The sequence below is a fragment of the Schistocerca serialis genome, chromosome 1, assembly GCF_023864345.2.
Source record: "Schistocerca serialis cubense isolate TAMUIC-IGC-003099 chromosome 1, iqSchSeri2.2, whole genome shotgun sequence".
In the NCBI taxonomy this organism is placed as follows: domain Eukaryota; kingdom Metazoa; phylum Arthropoda; class Insecta; order Orthoptera; family Acrididae; genus Schistocerca; species Schistocerca serialis.
The window spans coordinates 280,749,269-280,772,030 of record NC_064638.1 but is presented as its reverse complement, the minus strand read 5'-3'; the positions used below and the strand labels follow the sequence as shown (position 1 = coordinate 280,772,030).

At 44.2% G+C, this 22,762-nt stretch overlaps 2 non-coding genes across 2 annotated transcripts; one reads left to right on the top strand and one right to left on the bottom strand.

Moving 5' to 3' along the window:
- Nucleotides 1–2,218: 2,218 nt before the first annotated feature.
- On the top strand, nucleotides 2,219–2,292 carry Trnan-guu (transfer RNA asparagine (anticodon GUU)). Its single transcript has one exon. It is a non-coding gene; the product is annotated as a tRNA-Asn (tRNA).
- Nucleotides 2,293–18,847: 16,555 nt separating this feature from the next.
- Trnan-guu (transfer RNA asparagine (anticodon GUU)) lies at nucleotides 18,848–18,921 on the bottom strand. The gene has a single exon. It is a non-coding gene; the product is annotated as a tRNA-Asn (tRNA).
- Nucleotides 18,922–22,762: the final 3,841 nt, after the last annotated feature.

Below are 22,762 nucleotides of genomic sequence, written 5' to 3'. Positions count from 1 at the left end.
AATCCAAGATATTTTCTGTAGCAGGGGTTCCCAGGTTTCTTGTCACCGCGACCGCTTGACATTTTTAAAAATTTGCGCTTACCACTATAACCTGTTCACTTTTTAACGGCCCTTGAAACGGGGGATGGGGTTTAGAAGCTTGAGCGACGATTACTACAAGGGGCGGAAGGTGAGGAACGGCAAGGAGGGACATAATTTTGCCACCTTACTTATTGTTGACAACAGGCATACGGCTTAATCGCCGTACCGATCAATTACCTTGATCATTATCGCAATGTTTCTCCCCTTGTCACCTACGCCGGTAGATCGCTGCAGCACGGGAATCCAGTAGAAACTCTCTCCGTGTGCAGGCGGGCATTGTCTTGGTGAAATGTAAGCCCAGGATGGCTTTCCATGAAGGGCAAAAAAACGGGACATAGAATATTCATCATTTGGATTTGCAGCTCCTTGGGTTGACCTTGTTTTCTCAGTACTCAAACTTGTTTCCGCACCACTGTGCCATCATCAGTGGGTTTCCGTTTTATTTATTCTGTAATGTGACATAGAATGTCGTCGACGTACCGCTGTGCTGTAATGGTGGCGCGGATGACAACCAAAGGAGTCCTGCTATGAAAACAAACGGCACCCCAGACCATCACTCCAGGCTGTTAGGCCATTTGGCGGGCGATAGTCATGTTTGTATCCACTGCCCTCTGAGGCGTCTACAAACACGCCTTCCGCCTGGAATCTCATTGATTTTATGTCTTTAGCGATTCCCGCTTCGAATTGGGCCCCGATGAGAGGCGAAGACGTGTCTCTGGAGACGTTCCGGGCTGCGGTGAGACAGTAACCTGACTGTCTCGCGCCATACGGCCCGACAACCGGGAGTGGTGGTTTGGTAGTGTCGGGTGCCATTTCTTTTGGTAGCAGGACCCCTTTGGTTGTCATTCGCGGCAACCCTATAGCACAGCCGTACGTCGTCAATATCCGATCCGACGCTCCCTTTTGTTGTCATTCATGCCAAGCCATTATCTTCAGCAAGATAATGTCCGCCAAACACCAAGAATATTTGTGCTTGTCAAATCCTGCCTTGGCCACCAAGATGGCCGAATCTCTCCCCAGTTGAGAACGTTTGGAACAATGCGAGAAGGGCCCTGCAACCATTTTGGCATTTTGACGATCTAAAGCGCCAATTGGGAGGAATTCTGAACAAGTCAAGCCGAATAATTGCTTGCATAAGGGCCAGAGGTCGAAGTACACGTTATTGACTCGATTTGTGAAGCTCCTTCTCTTGAATAATACATCCAATTATTCTGAAACTGTTTTCATTTGTTTGTCTGTACATGTATATCACATCTACCGGTTTCCGTCCTATTCGGATAATTCCTTCATGGTGCGTTATTTTATTCATTTATTTATTCTGAGTGTATAATCTCCAGCCGCGGGCTCGACTCCAGTCTTTGACAATGCCAGCAACCCGTCCAGCAAAACGCAACGCAAAAAAAAAATAAATAAATAAATAAAATAAAATAAAATAAAAATAAAAAAATTAAATATACCGGGTGGCCAAAAAGTCAGTATCAATTTGAAAACTTCATAAACAACGGAATAATGTAGATAGAGAGGTAAAAATTGACAAACATGCTTGGAATGACATGGGGTTTTATTAGAACAAAAAAAAAAAAAAAGAAAACAAAGTATTGCTAGACGCGTGAAAGATCTCTTGCGCGCGTCGTTTGGTGGTGATCGTGTGCTCAGCCACCACTTTCGTCATGCTTGGCCTCCCAGGTGCCCAGACCTCAGTCCGTGCGATTATTGGCTTTGGGGTTACCTGAAGTCGCAAGTGTATCGTGATCGACCGACATCTCTAGGGATGCTGAAAGACGACATCAGACCCCAATGCCTCACCGTAACTCCGGACATGCTGTACAATGCTGTTAACAATATTATTCCTCGACTACAGCTATTGTTGAGGAATGATGGTGGACATATTGAGCGTTTCCTGTAAAGAACATCATCTTTGCTTTGTCTTACTTTGTTATGCTAATTATTGCTATTCTGAACAGATGAAGTGCCATCTGTCGGACATTTCCCTGCCCCTCCCACCGCTCTACCTAGCTACGGTACCGCCTTCCCCCTCTCCGCCGCCCGTGACTCAACAGGGAGGCATCCGGGTCAGTGAGTTGCCCAAAGAGAATGGGTACGAAGGAACCACTCTGAGGAAGGAGAAATACTAGCGGTCTCCGTGGCGCTATCGGCTAGCGCGTTCGGCTGTTCACCGAAAGGTTGGTGGTTCGAGCCCACCCGGGGGCGGAAATTTTATTAATACGTGAACGGATGCCGGAGAATGTTCAAACAAAAGCCAGAAAAATAGATTACTAAAATGGTGACACAGCACGATAATGTAACGCGTAAGGGGCGTGAGAAATCATCGTTGACTTATCAGGTTTTACTGATACTATGACTAAAGTGAAATGTACTATACCGATAGTTACTTCAACTTACATATGTGTATTGTGAGTTGTGCGGCAGAGAGTACGTTCCATTGTATCATATACTCGTACTAACATTTGTTTCTGTTCCACTTGAATGAAGCGTGGGATGAATAACGCATGCACCCGTACGCGACAGTTATTATTTGTCTCTTTTTACCTGCATGATCTCTATGGCTACATACACGACGTGATCAAAAGGATCCGGACACCTGGCTAAAAATGAATTACAAGTTCGTGGTGCCCTCCATCGGTGATGCTGGAATTCAATATGGTGTTGGCCCACCCCTTAGCCTTGATGACAGCTTCCACTCTCGTAAGCATACGTTCAATCAGGTGCTGAAAGGTTTCTTGGGGAATGGCAGCCCATTCTTCACGGAGTGCTGCACAGAAGAGAGGTATCGATGTCAGTCGGTGAGGTCTGGCACGAAGTCGGCGTTCCAAAACATCCCAAAGGTGCTCTATAGGATTCAGGTCACGACTCTGTGCAGGTCAGTCCATTATAGGGATGTTATTGTCGTGTAACCACTCCGCCATAAGCTGTGCATTATGAACAGGTGCCCGATAGTGTTGAAAAATGCAATCGCCGTCCCCGAATTGCTCTTCAACATTGGGAAGCAAGAAGGTGTTTAAAACATCTGTGTAGACCTGTGCGTCCCTCCTCGAGAAACACGACCACACCATAACACCACCGCCTCCGATTTTTACTGTTGGCACTACACACACTGGCAAATGACGTTCACCGGGTATTCGCCATATCCACACCCTGCCATCGAATCGCCACACTGTATACCGTGATTCGTCACTCCACACAACGTTTTCCCACTGTTCAATCGCCCAATGTTTACGCTCCTTACCTCAATCGAGGCGTCGTTTGGCATTTACCAGCGTGAATGTGGCTTATGAGCAGCCGCTCGACCATGAAATACAAGTTTTCGCAACTCCCGCCCAACTGTCATAGTACTTGCAGTGGATCCTGATGCAGTTTGGAATTCCGGTGTGATGGTCTGGATAGATGTCTGCCTATTACACATTACGACCCTCTTCAACTGTCGGCAGTCTCTGTCAGTCTGTACGCTTTTCTGCTGTACGTGTCACTTCACATTTCCACTTCACTATCACATTGGAAACGGGGGACCTACGGATGTTTAGGAGAGCGGAAATCTCTCGTACAGACGTATGAAAAAAATGGCTCTGAGCACTATGGGACTCAACATCTGTGGTCATCAGTCCCTTAGAACTTAGAAACTATGTTGGAAGTCCGTGAGTTCCGCGGAACGTCCCATTCTGCTCTCTCACGATGTCTAATGACAACTGAGGTCGCTGATATGGAGTACCTGGCAGTAGGTGGTAGCAAAATGCACCTTATATGAAAAACTTATGTCCGGATACTTTTGATCACATAGTGTAGGTAGGTAGCTGAGAGATTTTCGTAGCTTCGTTTACTGACACTTGGAAATGTTCTCTTTAGTGACTTGCAACAAACGTTACGCATAATTTCAAACCTTTACGAAACTTTCTCTCGCTAACAACCCCTACGAAATGATGAATGGGAAAAAAATATCGCATACTACATTTTCGTTATTCGTGCAGTAAAACTGCCGTACGAAGCATGACGTTTTAATTTAATATTTCTTTGCTACTAACTGCATTCGCTACACATTTTGCAGACAGTATTCACAATAACCACTGAATGTAAGAGCAGTGCTATATCTTTGTACGAACACAGTTCAGGAGATATGGGGTCATAAGCGCTAGGATCATGCATGACTTCCTTATTTATTATTTCTTTCAAAAATGGTTCAAATGGCTCTGAGCACTATGCGACTTAACTTCTGAGGTCATCAGTCGCCTAGAACTTAGAACTAATTAAACCTAACTAACCTAAGGACATCACACACATCCATGCCCGAGGCAGGATTCGAACCTGCGACCGTAACGGTCGCGCGGTTCCAGACTGAAGCGCCTTTAACCGCACGGCCACACCGGCCGGCATTATTTCTTTACTACTTTCTCTGTTCACAACACATTTCGCGGACAGTAGCTAGGTATACCACAGGATGTACCTGAAAAATTGCGTCATTGCACTAGACATATCTCAGGTATGACCCCATAAGTAATGAGCTAGGTGAAAATGAAACTACAAGGCGAAATTCGCTACAGATACAGGTGAAATATATGCACAGATACGTGTGAAATATGTTAATATATGCGAAATGTATCTGAGTGTAAGTATATAGACAAAGCCACAGGTAAAAAGCTCATCATAATCTCCTGTACAGATTTCATCCAAACTGGGTCCTCATGTAAGTTAGATCTGGAAAGAAATACTATGGTGGTAAGAGCCACCAGTCCTATTGGGGTGGGGATGACACCTAGGAGAGAGAAGGTGGAGGAAAAGGGGATGGACAGTGAGAGGGGGAGGAGAAAATGGACAGAGAAAGAGAAGACGAGAAAACCGACCGACAGTGGAGAGGGCAGGAGATGAATAGAGGACAGAAAGAGGAGGGAGGACAGTGTAGGGGGAGGAGAAGATAAACAGAGGGGGAGAGAGAGAGAGGGGGGGAGGAAGAGGGCTTGGACAGAGATAGGGAAGAGGTGGAGGTGGACAGAGAGAGAGAGAGAGGGGAGAGAAGCAGATGGACAGAGAAAGGAAAGAGGAGGAGATGGGCAGACAGGGAAGAGGAAGAGGTGTGCAGAAAGATGAGGGAGGAGGAAACGGACAGAGAGAGGTGTGGAGGAGATGGAATAAAAGAGAGGCTGGAGGAGGAGGTGGAATTAGATGGGTGAGGAGCAGAGGAGCAGGAGGTGATGGGCAGATAGTGGCAGGTGGAAGAGGTGGACAAAGAAAGGGTGTAGAGGAGATGAACGTAGAGGGAGTGGAGGAGAAAGGCAGTGGGGGAGGGGGGGGGGAGAGGAGATGGACTAATAGAAGATTGGAATAAATACATACCCGGGAAACGTCAGGTACTCAAGTAGTCTATTAAATAAAAAAAGACAACAAATGCGTGGAACATATAGTTGCGGTGTACTGTAGGCATTCGCAACGGAACCTGTTAGTGGAACGGGACGTTAGCGCAGAAAGCGCACTCGGACGCCAAAGTGCGATTCTTTGCATGTAATTGTGTCCCGTGCATTTTTTCTGTAGGAAATCGACTAGCAATTCTGCAACGCTGTAATCTCCTGAAAGACAAGTTTCACGATTCCATAGTGTGTAAATGTGCTGTCCAGTTAGTCCAGAGGGTAGAATTTGGCTTTAGGACGAGGAGATGTTCTATTCCAGGTTTAGATTTTTTTTTTGTTTTTTTATGCTTTTAATTTTGATCTGCCCAATAATCTGTAGCACACACTGTTTCTTAAACGAAAGGCGTCCTACAACTACAGTTTCTTTTAACGTTGAACACTACAGTTACTCCGAAATATCAAAATTTTCGTGAAGATTAACAATTAGTTTAAAAAATACCTGTCATAGGAGAGAAATAAATAGAAGACACATAATATGGGGATTTATAAATGGTAGAGCATAGAAATCAGTCGTCCTTTTTTTGCAGGTATTAGTTGGCAAATCCATATTTCTGCTTATCGATGCACTATTTTCCAGTCTCAGTGGATGTCAGTTCCCTGTTGTTCGGGCGTCAGTCACAGTTCTTTGAATGCTCAAAGAACTGCCGACATCTGGATTTACCAAATAAAAGCTAAAAAAAAAAAGGATGACTGATTGCTGTGCTCTATCATCTCTATATTTTATAAATCATATCACAGTCTCTGAGTCCACCCACGTTTATAAAGGAAGGTAACATGATAATATGGGGATGTTAGACTTACACAGCACATTCATTCAGTAAGTGTGTTCAGGATAATATTGGGAGATCAGGGTGCTTATGTAGGCATATACACAGTCATTTTTCCCCTCGCTCGGTAGGCAAATGGAACAGGACGCAAAATCGCTATACAATGGCTACCGGTGTATACACAGGGTGAACCAGAATTGCACCGACAATCTTTCATAGGCTGTTCAGGGATACGTTCAGAGTATTTTGGTACAAAGAACCCACAGTCACCAGCGGCTCGTTAGAGAGCTTTTTTTTTTTTTTTTAATTGAAGGTTTCAGACTTCCAACGGCTATAATGCACTTGAGAAAATGTGTGACACAAAGCTGTGTTAATTTTTCTTTAGTATGTGCACAGGTTTCGGTATAACACCACCTTCTCGGTATCTGTATCAACGAAAATACGTCTATTATTTTTGAATAGCATTCTCAAGGTTCGTATTATTTTTAAATTTTATCCTTCACCCAAGACATTGTTTGTATTTTTGACATATTTGACATCTGATTTTTGTGCCTCAAATGTGGTTAGATTTTGGTCAGTTTATTTAGAAATAGATATTATTGTACCCAAGGGCATATGTATTTGTGCCAACCTGACACGAAGTCGCGTGGTGTTACACTTATGGTCCCCAAATCACAAGGAAGGAGAAAAAAACATGACGTATGTAGTACAAATTTGTTTTATAATATTACAACAGACTTGGAACTGTCATAGTAGTGATGGTTCCTTTGTACTTATTTTGTCAAATGCACTTGTTAGTTCGATTTCTGGTTCTCATTCTTTGTATTTTTTTAATAATGATTTGTTTTGTAGTTTTTATAATTTACTTAGAACAATCATAACAATAGTTGTGATGTTGTACTGATATTGTCAAAGAATGTGTAAAATCTATTAAGTGATGTACTATACTACACATCTCTGTACTGATGACTTCTGTGATCAACTGTTTCTGATATTTGTTTTGTCGGTATGCTCGCTGCCACGGGGGTGAAACTCTTGTACGGACTTCCTGTAACATGACTTCGTTTCTCTACCAGGCCACTTGGAGCGTTGCAAGTCTACCCATCATCTCGTTTTCTTCTTTTTAGTCTATCATGTTTGTTTTCGTTTCGTGATTAAGAGAAGCTGGTTTCACCAATTTGTGCTTCTGATTACGACTCCTCGTGTGTACTGCACTCTGAATTGCGCTGTTGATATGTTGCTCGTATTACGACTGAGTTCTCCTCGTACCCGCAATATTGGGTGGTGTAAATGATTCTATATTTCGTTTTGTCTCAATTGAACAGAAGTTGGTTTCATCACAGTATTCAGTGAACTTTTGTCTCTCTGTTACTGCTTGCGAATCTGTATGTGAACAGCACGATTCAAATGCGCGTGAAGCATATTGCTTTTATTCTACTTTATTTTTGTTTGCATCCATTTTCCGTGCTTTCTCGCCTTTAATGGAGAACTCCATTGTAGCACGTTTTGGCATTATTGGTATTCACCTTTATCACATCTTGTCATGGAATGAGTATGTAATTCTGCTTTGAAAAGTGTTGCTTTTTGCCTATGAGTGCCATACATTTCACAGTGGCTTGCAGAGAATGGACGTATGTGTAGGTGAGTATGCTTTGTGGTGTTGGAAACTGGAACATTCTTCCTTGTAAATGTTAAAAATGCGACAGCAGCTACACAAATGCGTTCACACATTATTAAGAAGTACTAAAAACAGCGCATTTTAGCAGATGTCAATAAAAATTCCGGTGAACTCCATGAAATGCGAGAGCACAAAATGTGGATGGGAACAAAAATAAGGTATGGATAGGTTTACTGATTAAGAGTTCATAGGTATGTACCTCGTTTATGGCTTCACTGAATTCAAAGGAAGAGCAGTGCAACACTATACTGAGCTATTCTCGCAATGACGGAAAGCACGTCACACTACTTATCAAAAATGGTTCAAATGGCTCTGAGCACTATGGGACTTAACATCTATGGTCATCAGTCCCCTAGAACTTAGAACTACTTAAACCTAACTAACCTAAGGATATCACACAACACCCAGTCATCACGAGGCATAGAAAATCCCTGACCCCGCCGGGAATCGAACCCGGGAACCCGGGCGCGGGAAGCGAGAACGCTACTGCACGACCACGAGCTGCGGACACACTACTTATCTACCTATACATAGGCTCCTACGAGAAACTGGATCCCCCTGCTTTATAGTGAACGGTTATCTAGGTTTTTTCACTGTTGTTGAATTACGTTCACAGAAACAAATATAAATGTGATGACAAAATGAAAATATCTTAATTACAGTATTACTTTGCAACTGAAGTATCTGTGCTAACAGAATATAACTGCGGAAAACACAAGTCTGAAACAGTTTATTGGGTTCACCAAAACGAAACAATAGTACAATCTCCCAAAAGAACAACATACTCGATCACAACTGCGGATCGTGACAAATATGCAAAACAAATAATAATAGAAAAGATCCGACTTTTCACGGGGAGACATCACAATCAATCGATTCTACAATGCCAAGTTGTTCGTCGACTATACCAAGTCCATCTGCAAGAGATCGGCAAGCTAGAAGAGGCGTATGACCGTGGTTACCGGGGTGCCAGCTCGGTATCCCTCCAAGCGGTGCGTCGAACTGCCCTTTGCCTGCAGTGCGCCGCCTTATAAAGCCCGTTTGGCGGATGTACACTCCTGGAAATTGAAATAAGAACACCGTGAATTCATTGTCCCAGGAAGGGGAAACTTTATTGACACATTCCTGGGGTCAGATACATCACATGATCACACTGACAGAACCACAGGCACATAGACACAGGCAACAGAGCATGCACAATGTCGGCACTAGTACAGTGTATATCCACCTTTCGCGGCAATGCAGGCTGCTATTCTCCCATGGAGACGATCGCAGAGATGCTGGATGTAGTCCTGTGGAACGGCTTGCCATGCCATTTCCACCTGGCGCCTCAGTTGGACCAGCGTTCGTGCTGGACGTGCAGACCGCGTGAGACGACGCTTCATCCAGTCCCAAACATGCTCAATGGGGGACAGATCCGGAGATCTTGCTGGCCAGGGTAGTTGACTTACACCTTCTAGAGCACGTTGGGTGGCACGGGATACATGCGGACGTGCATTGTCCTGTTGGAACAGCAAGTTCCCTTGCCGGTCTAGGAATGGTAGAACGATGGGTTCGATGACGGTTTGGATGTACCGTGCACTATTCAGTGTCCCCTCGACGATCACCAGTGGTGTACGGCCAGTGTAGGAGATCGCTCCCCACACCATGATGCCGGGTGTTGGCCCTGTGTGCCTCGGTCGTATGCAGTCCTGATTGTGGCGCTCACCTGCACGGCGCCAAACACTCATACGACCATCATTGGCACCAAGGCAGAAGCGACTCTCATCGCTGAAGACGACACGTCTCCATTCGTCCCTCCATTCACGCCTGTCGAGACACCACTGGAGGCGGACTACACGATGTTGGGGCGTGAGCGGAAGACGGCCTAACTGTGTGCGGGACCGTAGCCCAACTTCATGGAGACGGTTGCGAATGGTCCTCGCCGATACCCCAGGAGCAACAGTGTCCCTAATTTGCTGGGAAGTGGCGGTGCGGTCCCCTACGGCACTGCGTAGGATCCTACGGTCTTGGCGTGCATCCGTGCGTCGCTGCGGTCCGGTCCCAGGTCGACGGGCACGTGCACCTTCCGCCGACCACTGGCGACAACATCGATGTACTGTGGAGACCTCACGCCCCACGTGTTGAGCAATTCGGCGGTACGTCCACCCGGCCTCCCGCATGCCCACTATACGCCCTCGCTCAAAGTCCGTCAACTGCACATACGGTTCACGTCCACGCTGTCGCGGCATGCTACCAGTGTTAAAGACTGCGATGGAGCTCCGTATGCCACGGCAAACTGGCTGACACTGACGGCGGCGGTGCACAAATGCTGCGCAGCTAGCGCCATTCGACGGCCAACACCGCGGTTCCTGGTGTGTCCGCTGTGCCGTGCGTGTGATCATTGCTTGTACAGCCCTCTCGCAGTGTCCGGAGCAAGTATGGTGGGTTTGACCCACCGGTGTCAATGTGTTCTTTTTTCCATTTCCAAGAGTGTATATACCGGAACTATTTGCGACCACGTGCCTAGCGTATCAGAGTAGTTCCTGGGCTAGCTGCGACCTCCGGTGAAGCTGTTCTGCAGGCTCCACGAACGGGTAGCGGTCCCTGGCGGGCGCTGTTGGAGACCTGCTGTTGTGTTGTGGTCGCCGGTAAACATTTGTGTTGACAACACAGACAACATAGGTTTTCCTTATATGGATATTGATGTGTCGACAGAAGTGCCGACACAGTGTTATTTTGAGGGGGCCGATATGCACGCTATAAGCTCACGCAGAATATCATGAAGTCTGAAACAGGACGCTCAATGAATGTTATAAAGAAAAGTACGTTGCTTTTGGAATACTTAACTTTAATCCATCCTTGTTGTATACATCGTTCTTGTTGAGACATGCTTTAGACGATAATTATCAATTGCTATGTAAGGCTAATGGCGCCTTGCTAGGTCGTAGCCATGGACTTAGCTGAAGGCTATTCTAACTATCTGCTCGGCTAATGAGCGATGCTTCGTCAGTGTAGTCGCTAGCAATGTCGTCCGTACAACTGGGGCGAGTGCTAGTCCGTATCTCGAGACCTGCCTTGTGGTGGCGCTCGGTCTGCGATCACACAGTGGCGACACGCGGGTCCGACAAGTACTAATGGACCGCGGCCGATTTAAAGCTACCACCTAGCAAGTGTGGTGTCTGGCGGTGACACCACAGATATGGTGTCTGTTCTTTCTTGTAGAGAGACTCTTTGCCGTTTTATTCATGCATGTGTCAATGCCGCACGTGCCACGCCACAGGAGTCTTTGAAACAGGATGGCTGATTCGAATGACGTTCAGATTTCTTTGAATTTCAGCGGTCCCTAGTGGTTCCACCCTGTATACCTGAGCACACTCACTATAAAAGGGGACAGATCGCGTTCTATTGAGTTGCAGCCCCTCGTTGTCCTTAGAGAAGGGATGAAGTGTTAACAGCGTCAAAGATTGTCAAGAACGTCGTTCCGTTGCACATCTGACTGCAAACTGTCGTGTCTTACCAAGAAATGTGTGTTAATGAAGTCCCCAGGGCAAGGGCTGATTTCATTGGCACCCCCTCCTAGGGCTTGTCGTGTCATTCCCGGACGGCGGTGTGTCTGAAATCTTCTCCTCGGCCACCTATAAGATACCCGCTTGATTTCAACTCTTGGCTTCGCAGTTCTGCATCGCAGAGAATGAAGGGGTGAGATGTGGGTAAGGTGTGTGAGACGATGTAACCATCGTGTAACATGTCCACAGTGCCGGTGGACAGAATTGTGGTGAAGTTTGATTCTAATGCGCCGGCCTGTGTGGCCGAGTGGTTCTAGGCGCTTCAGTCTGGAACCACGCGACCGCCACGGTCGCAGGTTCGAATCCTGCCTCGGGCATGGATGTGTGTGATGTCCTTAGGTTAGTTCGGTTTAAGTAATTCTAAGTTCTAGGGGACTGATAACCTTAGATGTTAAGTCCCATAGTGCTCAGAGCCATTTGAACCATTTTTTTATTGTAATGCAACATATTAATCCACCTTACACTTAACATGAACTTTTAGCTCTGGTCATTTTCTTTCCGCATGTGTCCATACCTTGCTGTTTGAGGAGCCACCGAGCCCGAGGGCAACGTTGCAGCGCTTTGCTTCTGCATCATTGCAGAGGAAAGTTGTAGCCACCTTTGAGCCAATTTACAAACTTACGCATCACAAAGGGAGAAAATTATGGGGTTTCAAAAAAGTAACCTCTTATTTCTTCTGCGCAGTGTAATTCTCTGCGTTTATGAGTTCGTTAATTTTACATTTATTAACATTACCGATCATGCAACCACTCGTCTAGACGTCTCTGAATATTTGCACTATTTTTTGGATAGTGTTTAGTTACAGGTAACTGCATCATCAGCAACAAGTCTGCTGTTACACTCGTATTCCGTGCGAGGTTACTATACAACATACACAGCAAGTATCCCAACATAGTTCACTGGGGTAGGCCTGAAGTTACTTAATCTTTCTATGATTTTACGTCCAGGATAACATGCTGCATCTCCCTACTCTGTATCGACAATCCAGTCATAAGTTTTGTTTGTTAATTCAGACGATCGTACTTCTGTTAATATCTGGTGATGTTACTGAGACAAATAATTTTTCAAGTCAAGAAATACTGCCGCTACCTGGTTACGTCAATCAATGGCTCGCAGGGTTCTATGTGAAGAAAGTGCTAGTTGAGTTTAGCGCCATCGATGTTTTCCGAGCCCACAGCGGTTGGCATGGAGGAGGTCATTCTTTTCGAGTGACAGGAAACAACGCCAGTCCTTTTCCGCAATAATAATTAATTTTTGTTTAATAGTTAAGTTAAATTGTCATATTAGCTTATTACGTATGACCGTCTTTAAAAGGGGCAATACTTTTCATATTACCTTTAACTTCCAGATCTTATTTTATGGGAAATTAATTTCACAATTGCATTCTTGTAATTTTCCAGCTTTGAAACTCGCCACTTGCTGCATCATGAATTTTACAGCGAGACAAGACTTTTCTTTCTTTTATTGTTTTTTGAGGAATTGAATTCATATTCGGCGCCGAGTGAAATTTGCTTCAGTAACTCAAGAAATCTGTGTATGTCAGAGCTGCAGAAGTGTTGTTGAACACCATACTCGTTTGGTATACCTTCGCAAGCATTGGTGGTTCTTTGTCTATTACAACTCAGTTCTGCCCACATGTATGGAAGAAAGAGAGCGTTTTCGTCTATGTAGGTATCCACTGTCGCAAAACATTTTTAGTTTTTCAGATACAGCCATCGCTGACATTAAGTCCTCAACAAGACAGTCATTAACCACATCAGGATCCAGCATTGGCAAATATATCAGAAAGAAACTTCTCCATTTCATTTCAGAAATATAATCATCTAGAAATCCCAATATTTGCATTTTTCGCCACCAGCTCTGTGTTAGATGAAATATAATCCTTGGGTTCTTACATCAGCTCACTTTTCAATTCCAACATTACAAATGCTTTCCTTTGTGTTTGAATACACTATTGACTGAGATAATTTCAGATTTAGGTTATCATATTTATCAACAACTGTTGAGAAGACATGCTGATAAGATGAAGTTTTCTTATCGTTCAACAAACAAAAACTGTTGTAATATAATGTCCATTAACAGGCTCGTGGCTCGTAAATAGCTGACAAATAACTCTGTGCAATATTTGGAAGTTCCATCAACATAAATTTTGTCACATTGGCTAAGTGTTTTGAGGCTATCAGATGCACAGAATGTGACAGTGTTCTAGTCAGCATCATCACGAATATCTTTGTTGATTTTTTTGCTTTAATAGTAATAATCTGTGAGTGAACACAATAATTCCAGTGTACACTGTGGTTTTCTTTGTCATTTCTAATTTATCAGCGGTGACCAGTTTTAATTTACTTTTCAGCTGCTATTAATGTTTGTCAAGGGATATTATGCACCTGCGAATGGTTAGCTCTAGAGAGTGAGGGAACATATAGAGGCCACACATCGTTCATCGGCCAGTAAGTGTTGTCAATTGTTCATCGCCATTCATAAAAATTCCATCGTTGTTTGGAAACATGAAATCAAGAAATGGATGCAACCGGGCGCCAAGTAATCGAACATAACCATTCCACTCAATGATCGGTTCAATAGGACCAGAGGGCCCAACCCATTCCACTTGAACACAGCCTACATCATTATGGAGGTTGCACAGTGTCTTGTCGATAAACTGGGTCCATGATTTCGTGGGATCTGCCTCACACTAGGCCCTACATCAGCTCTTACCAACTGAAATCGGGACTCATCTGACCAGGCCACGGTTTTCCAGTCATTTAGCGTCCAACCGATGCGGTCACGAGCCCAGGAGAGGCGCTGCAGGCGATGTCGTGCTCTTAGCAAAGGCACACGCATCGGTCGTCCGCTAGCACAGCCCATTAATTCCAAATTTCGTCGAACTGTCCTAATGGATACGCTCGTCGCATGTCCTACATTGATTTATGCGCTCATTTTAAGCAATCTTTCTTGTCTGTTGGCACTGACAAGTCTACGCAAACGCCGCTGCTCTCGGTCGTTAAGTGAAGGCCGAAGGACACAAGGGTTCCCTGATGAGAGGTAATACCTGGATTTGGTTTTCTCGGTACGCTCTTACCACTGTGGATCTCGGACTATTGAATTTCTCAATGATTTCCGAAATGGCATGTCCCATGCGTCTAGCTCCAACTATCATTTTGCGTTCAAAGTTGCGGGGCCATAATCAAATCGGACACCGTTCAGCATGAATCAACTGAGTACAAATGATAGCTCTGCAAATGCACTGCCCTTTTATACCTTGTGTACGCCATACTACCGGTAACTGTACATGTGCGCATCGCTATCACATGACTTGTCACCTCCATGTATAGCTACTTTTTGAAGGAGAAACAACTGGAATAGAACTTCTGTGGAAAACGCACCTACCATTACTAGATATGGACTTTTCTGTCCACTTTGAGGTCAGGAGGAACCAATTAACTAACAATATTTAATTAAATAAGTGCAGAATTATGTCGGTTACGGCGGGTCAGTTATGATATTTGGTAGTACAAGCGACAAATTTTCAAATGTGTGTGAATTCCTAAGAGACCAAACTACTGAGGTCATCGGTCCCTAGACTTACACACTACTTAAACTAACTTATGTTAAGAACAACACACACACACGCACACACACACACACACACACACACACACACACACACACACACACACACACACACACACACACCTCGACTCGAACCTCCGGCGCGAGGGGCCGCGGAGTCCGTGGCATGGCGCCTCAAACCGTGCCACTCGGCGCGGCCCCTACAGTCGACAAGTGGGTATCAGACTGACATCAGTTACTTCATGACATGAAGCATTACTCTCGCGGTTCTAGGCGCGCAGTCAGGAACCGTGCGACTGCTACGGTCGCAGGTTCGAATCCTGCCTCGGGCATGGATGTGTGTGATGTCCTTAGTGTGGTGTCACCGCCAGACACCACACTTGCTAGGTGGTAGATTAAATCGGCCGCGGTCCATTTAGTGCATGTCGGACCCGCGTGTCGCCACTGTGTGATCTCAGACCTAGCGCCACCACAAGGCAGGTCTCGTGATACGAACAAGCACTCGTCCCAGTTGGACGGACGACCTAGCTAGCGACTAGATGTACGAAGCCTTTCACTCTCATTAGCCGAGAGACAGAATAGCCTTCAGCTAAGTTAATGGCTACAAACTAGCAAGGCGCCATTAGCCTTACAGTGATTGTAATTAAAGTCTCCTGTGTATAGTCAAGAGCGATGTACCACAATGATTGATTAAAGATAAGTATTAATCCAGCTACGTACTTTTCTTCATAGCATTAATTACGTAGCCTGTTCCAGTACTTGACGCCCGTCGGCGTGTGTGTGTACGCGTGCCTTTCTTTCGGCTACCCGTCCCTGTGGACTGGCTGCCTTGTCAGTCCACTTCACTTAGGTTAGTTAGGTTTAAGTAGTTCTAAGTTCTAGGGGACTGATGACCACAGCAGTTGAGTCCCATAGTGCTCAGAGCCATTTGAACCATTTTTTGAAGCATTACGAATATGTGCTAGAGTTAATACTTCACCGAGCTGCTGAATTTAAATACATCACCCAAGGACAGCGTCCCGAGAAGGAAAAAATGGTTCAAATGGCTCTGAGCACTATGGGACTTAACATCAGAGGTCATCAGTCCCCTAGAACTTAGAACTACTTAAACCTAACTAACCTGAGGACATCACACACATCCATGCCCGACGCAGGATTCGAACCTGCGACCGTAGCGGTCGCACGGTTCCAGACTGAAGCGCCTAGAACCGCTCGGCCACATCGGCCGGCCCAGAGAAGGAGAGCGTGACACTACACGAAGTGGATCCAACAGCAGCAGCAAACTATGAAAGAGTACTTAGCTCGTTCCGTGAAGAAGGAAAATGTCGCTGAAACGTTCATACGTTGCGCTAATAATAAGATGAACATGAACAAAAGCAAAACGAGGATAATGGAATGTAGTCGAATTAAGTCGGGTGATGCTGAGGGAATTAGATTAGGAAATGAGACACTTAAAGTAGTAAAGGGGTTTTGCTATTTGGGGAGCAAAATAACTGATGATGGTCGAAGTAGAGAGGATATAAAATGTAGACTGGCAATGGCAAGGAAAGCGTTTCTGAAGAAGAGAAATTTATTAACATCGGGTATTGATTTAAGTGTCAGGAAGTCGTTTCTGAAAGTATATGTATGGAGTGTAGCCATGTATGGAAGTGAAACATGGATGATAAATAGTTTGGACGAGAAGAGAATAGAAGCTTTCGAAATGTGGTGCTACAGAAGAATGCTGAAGATTAGATGGGTAGATCGCATAACTAATGAGGAAGTATTGAATAGGATTGGGGAGAAGAGAAGTTTGTGGCACAACTTGACCAGAAGAAGGGATCAGTTGGTAGGACATGTTCTGAGGCATCAAGGGATCACCAATTTAGTATTGGAGGGCAGCGTAGAGGGTACAATTCGTAGAGGGAGAGCAAGAGATGAATACACTAAGCAGATTCAGAAGGATGTAGGTTGCAGTAGGTACTGGGAGATGAAGAAGCTTGCACAGGATAGAGTAGCTCGGAGAGCTGCATCAAACCAGTCTCAGGACTGAAGACCACAATAACAACAATAATTTTGGTCGGGGCTAGTATTACGAAAGAAGGTTGGGAAATAGGCAATGCGTGCTTGAAAGCAACTTCACATTGCAATCATTCTACTTTGTTAGCAATTATTGTATTTAGTATCTATGTCCATAATTCTGTATTCATTCTAACGGTAATTCTAGACTGACGTCCAGAAATGCCTTAAGAAACCCGAAACATCGTTATATCAAATTCCACGCCGTCGAAACTACGTTATTGCTGTTGATAACTTAGAGGGCTGCCACATAGGATCTCTTTATTGTTATTCCTGTTAGCCCTATTTTTTGCAACCTAATATGTATCAAGCGTTCAAGCTGTAAGTGGGCTGCTTCTGTGTTGGCAGAGCTGTGTAGCGCTTTGCATTGGATCTGTGACTGCGCTTTCTTTCTAAGAGACTCTGTGGCTGGTCGGAGGCGTTGTTGGAAGTTAATCGCCAGTAGTGTTGGGCAGTTGGAAGTTAGTTGCCAACAGTGATGGAAGTACTGTTGGGCAGTTGGAGGTGAACAGCCAGCAGTGGTGGATGTTAAATGTGAGAAGTTAGCATTGATGGAGGGTAGACGTCTGAAGTATTAGCGTAGGCTAACGATCTGGAAGTATCCGACTTGGAGATTGAAAATTACTCATGATTTACCTTTGTACTAGTTGTCAATAACAATTTATATTCGGGTTTGAACTGGACTTCTGATTATTAACATAAAAAATACATTATTTGGTTTGCAACAAAATCTTTCCTTTGATAACCACATGCCTATTAGCGGTTAGTGGCTTTAGTAGTTAGAATCTTTTATTTAGCTGGCAGTACCGACGCTCGCTGTATTGCAGTAGTTCGCGTAATGAAGATTTTTGTGAGGTAAGTGCTTAATGAAATGTATAGGTTATTGTCAGGATTGCTTCTTATTCAGGGCCATTCTTTTGTATTAATTATTTGAAGTCAGGTTGTAACCCATTTTTTTTTTTTTTTAAGATTGCGTTGCGCTAGGCTAGAATATTGTGGGTCAGTGTTGACATGATGAGAAAAAGTAAAGAGAAAGTAGGCTCAGTACGTTCAGTTTTATTCAGCTGTTTCAGAATCAAATAACGTAGAAGGTTTATCTTCTCAGTCATTCTGCAATTTAAGTACAGACACACTCATTTAAATATAGAAGTTTCAAAGATTATATGCATAACATTGTTTGCCTAGAGTACATACAATCTTTCACATAGAGAAGCACCGTCAAAATGAGTAATTGTCAGAATTTCTCCCAAAACTGGACTCCAAAATATTAACATGGTACTCAAAAACTATTTCAGTGCTTCTTCCTCTCTATATGAGCTCGCTTATACGAAAGGTTCATTGTCTCGCGGAATCACATTATTTCAGCAAGTAATTATCGGTTTCGACCGTCACCGAAGATCTTGATTCCATAAGAGGCAGCAATTCAGTTCCAAGCACATTGAGAACCACATTGTCAATTACGATGTTAACAAACCATAAACGCATATTTAGCTGACACGCAAAAGGAATCAGCAAATACGTGATAAGCGTTTATGGTGTACTGCAATCGAAATGGACGTTGGCGAAGTAAAAGAGATGTTAATAAGACAAAACAATTGGGCATGATAAGTGAGTATACACAACTTTGCACGATGACTCGAACACGTGGATCACCATTATTTCCTTTCATTTTGCCTGTACGTGTGCAATGCGTTGGCGTCATCATTTCCTTTCGCTCAGGAATAAAATTTCCGCCCCCGGGTGGGCTCGAACCACCAACCTTTCGATTAACAGCCGAACGCGCTAGCCGATTGCGCCACGGAGGCGACAGACGTACGCGTTACAACGCGCTTATCTAACCGCTGCTTCTCTCCCTAACTTCGACTCCAACTGTTCCAACAGTTACGTCACAACTCGACAAATTCTGCTCGATATGTGGATCAAGAAGAATATAATAATTCCAATCCCAAAGAAAGCAGGTGTTGACAGATGTGAAAATTACCGAACTATCAACTTAATAAGTCACAGCTGCAAAATACTAACACGAATTCTTTACAGACGAATGGAAAAACTAGTAGAAGCCAACCTCGGGGAAGATCAGTTTGGATTCCGTAGAAACACTGGAACACGTGAGGCAATACTGACCTTACGACTTATCTTAGAAGAAAGATTAAGGAAAGGCAAACCTACGTTTCTAGCATTTGTAGACTTAGAGAAAGCTTTTGACAACGTTAACTGGAATACTCTCTTTCAAATTATGAAGGTGGCAGGGGTAAAATACAGGGAGCGAAAGGCTATTTACAATTTGTACAGAAACCAAATGGCAGTTATAAGAGTCGAGGGACATGAAAGGTAAGCAGTGATTGGGAAGGGAGTAAGACAGGGTTGTAGCCTCTCCCCGATGTTGTTCAATCTGTATATTGAGCAAGCAGTAAAGGAAACAAAAGAAATATTCGGAGTAGGTATTAAAATTCATGGAGAAGAAATAAAAACTTTGAGGTTCGCCGATGACATTGTAATTCTGTCAGAGACAGCAAAGGACTTGGAAGAGCAGTTGAATGGAATGGACAGTGTCTTGAAAGGAGGATATAAGATGAACATCAACAAAAGCAAAACAAGGATAATGGAATGTAGTCTAATTAAGTCGGGTGATGCTGAGGGAATTAGATTAGGAAATGAGGCACTTAAGGTAGTAAAGGAGTTTTGCTATTTGGGGAGCAAAATAACTGATGATGGTCGAAGTAGAGAGGATATAAAATGTAGGCTGGCAATGGCAAGGAAAGCGTTTCTGAAGAAGAGAAATTTTTTAACATCCAGTATTGATTTAAGTGTCAGGAAGTCATTTCTGAAAGTATTTGTATGGAGTGTAGCCATGTATGGAAGTGAAACATGGACGATAAATAGTTTGGACAAGAAGAGAATAGAAGCTTTCGAAATGTGGTGCTACAGAAGAATGCTGAAGATTAGATGGGTAGATCACATAACTAATGAGGAAGTATTGAATAGGATTGGGGAGAAGAGAAGTTTGTGGCACAACTTGACCAGAAGAAGGGATCGGTTGGTAGGACATGTTCTGAGGCATCAAGGGATCACCAATTTAGTATTGGAGGGCAGCGTGGAGGGTAAAAATCGTAGAGGGAGACCAAGAGATGAATACACTAAGCAGATTCAGAAGGATGTAGGTTGCAGTAGGTACTTGGAGATGAAAAAGCTTGCACAGGATAGAGTAGCATGGAGAGCTGCATCAAACCAGTTTCAGAACTGAAGACCACAACAACAACAACATGTGGATCCGCCCACGGTCTAGCGATGTGTGATGGAACTGTCTCCAAGACGCTGTGATTTAATCCAGCAATAACAATTACAAATAGCTCATCACGTTTGTTAGGCATTTAATTCTAATTTAATTTTCCTCTTTGTCTCATCTAAACATCGCCGTTTGTTTTCACACTGATTAAAGTCTGGTAACGTTTTTGCTTACTGTTGTAATTCACTGATCCTCATAAAAAGAGCTGCACCCGGAAGTACCTGACGATTTGTTGCAAACTGAGTGCGTCGGCTGCACATTCTAAGCATGACTAGCGTTGCCGAGTCTGGATCACGGGGTCCCGGGTTCGATTCCCCGCCGGGTTGGGAATTTTCTCTGCCCGGGGACTGGGTGTTTGTATTGTCCTCATCGTTTCATCATCTTCATTATCATTCGTGACAGTGGCTAGATTGGACTGTGAAAAATGTGGACTGTGTAAAAATTGGCACTTCGTACGGGCGCTGATGACCGCGCAGTTGAGCGCCCCACAAACCAAATATCATCATCACACCCTCCGTAATGCCAACGATTTCTTTTGCGCTAACTGCGAGTATTTTATATGCGAGGTCCCCGCAACTGCTTAAGCTCATGATGAATTAAAACACCACTGACAGCTGGGAAAACTTGTCTTCAATTGACAATACTACCGGTATACGCGATTGGAGGCTTTCTCGGCGTATTCCAGTGTTCAAATCTTCTCTGGTGATCAGCTGAATGGTGGCGTCATCATGTCGAGATGTTTCGATGAGTTTCGTACCCATCATCTTCAAGCGAAGTTTTCACTGGAAGATGATTTCTACGAAACGCATTGAAACGTTGCGACAAGACGACGCCACCTCTCGACTGATCACCCGAGACAGTTTAACTCTACCGGTTTCACGGCTGACAGCCACATATTCATGCGTAACTTACATATTTAAGAACTGAAACATAATTATAAACTGTATTACAGCTTAGTGCTATTATATATGAGTATCTGGAGACATATACTCGCAAGAATTATTGCATTAATCCGTGATAGGTGAACCTAATGTTCTTAGTCAAGGTACTGCCATTCTGACAATATTGCCAATAATTAAAAAGCTATACAAACGATGGATAATCGAGAAGGTCCTCCATGTAATATCCTCTAATAATGTTGCCGGGTAGATCAAAAATGGTTCAAATGGCTCTGAGCACTATGGGACTTAACATCTATGGTCATCAGTCCCCTAGAACTTAGAACTACTTAAACCTAACTAACCTAAGGACATCACACACATCCATGCCCGAGGCAGGATTCGAACCTGCGACCGTAGCAGTCGCGCGGTGCCGGACTGAGCGCCTAGAACCGCTAGACCACCGCGGCCGGCCCGGGTAGATCGATTCGATATACTGACCATTCATGCAATTCTAAGTATCTATAAGAAAACAGTGCTGAAGGCTAAAACCGATTTCGTATTTATCAAGTACGACGATCGGCCAAAATAATGCGCATGGTAAACTGGTAAGTCCTTCAGTGAAAACCGAGCGAGGTGGCGCAGTGGTTAGACACTGGACTCGCATTCGGGAGGACGACGGTTCAATCCCGCGTCCGGCCATCCTGATTTAGGTTTTCCGTGATTTCCCTAAATCACTCCAGGCAAATGCCGGGATGGTTCCTCTGAAAGGGCACGACCGACTTCCTTCCCCATCCTTCCCTAATCCGATGAGACCGATGACCACGCTGTCTGGTCTCCTTCCCCAAAACCAACCAACCAACCAACCTTCAGTGAAAGATTCCAGGAACATCTTAATTTAACAATGTCCAGGTCTGCATTAAACTTGCTCCTACGGGAAGAGGGACATAGTATCACAAGTCTTGTAATCCTTCATAGGAAAGAACAGTCGCAGCTTTTGAGTCTAATTTTTAGATACAAGAAAGGTAGTTTACACAACATGTTTAACAGTCTCTTGGACTTAAAGTATCATCATATTTTGACATTGCCTGTACAGTTAACTATAAATGAGAAAGAATTTTCAGTATCATACTTTTAATAAAAGGGAGTGAGCCAGCATACGTGGTCACGTGTACATTGCGACACAGCGTCCATCTGATAGCTATTATTTACATGGACAGTCAGTGTCCTCTGGTGGCCGGAGGAGGCAGGGCCTAGTTTTGCAACTTACGTGATTAATTCTATGTACGTAAGAAAATGGCGTGCCTAGTTTATTCTAGATTATACATATGGTCTTGCTTTATTTCCCCGGTAACTATGTTATGAGCTATATTTTCGAAACTGGTTCTAGCCTTCAGCACTATTTTCTTTTCTTACAAATACTTGCAGTTGCGTGGATGGCTGGCTCTGAGCACTATGGGACTTAACTACTGTGGTCATCAG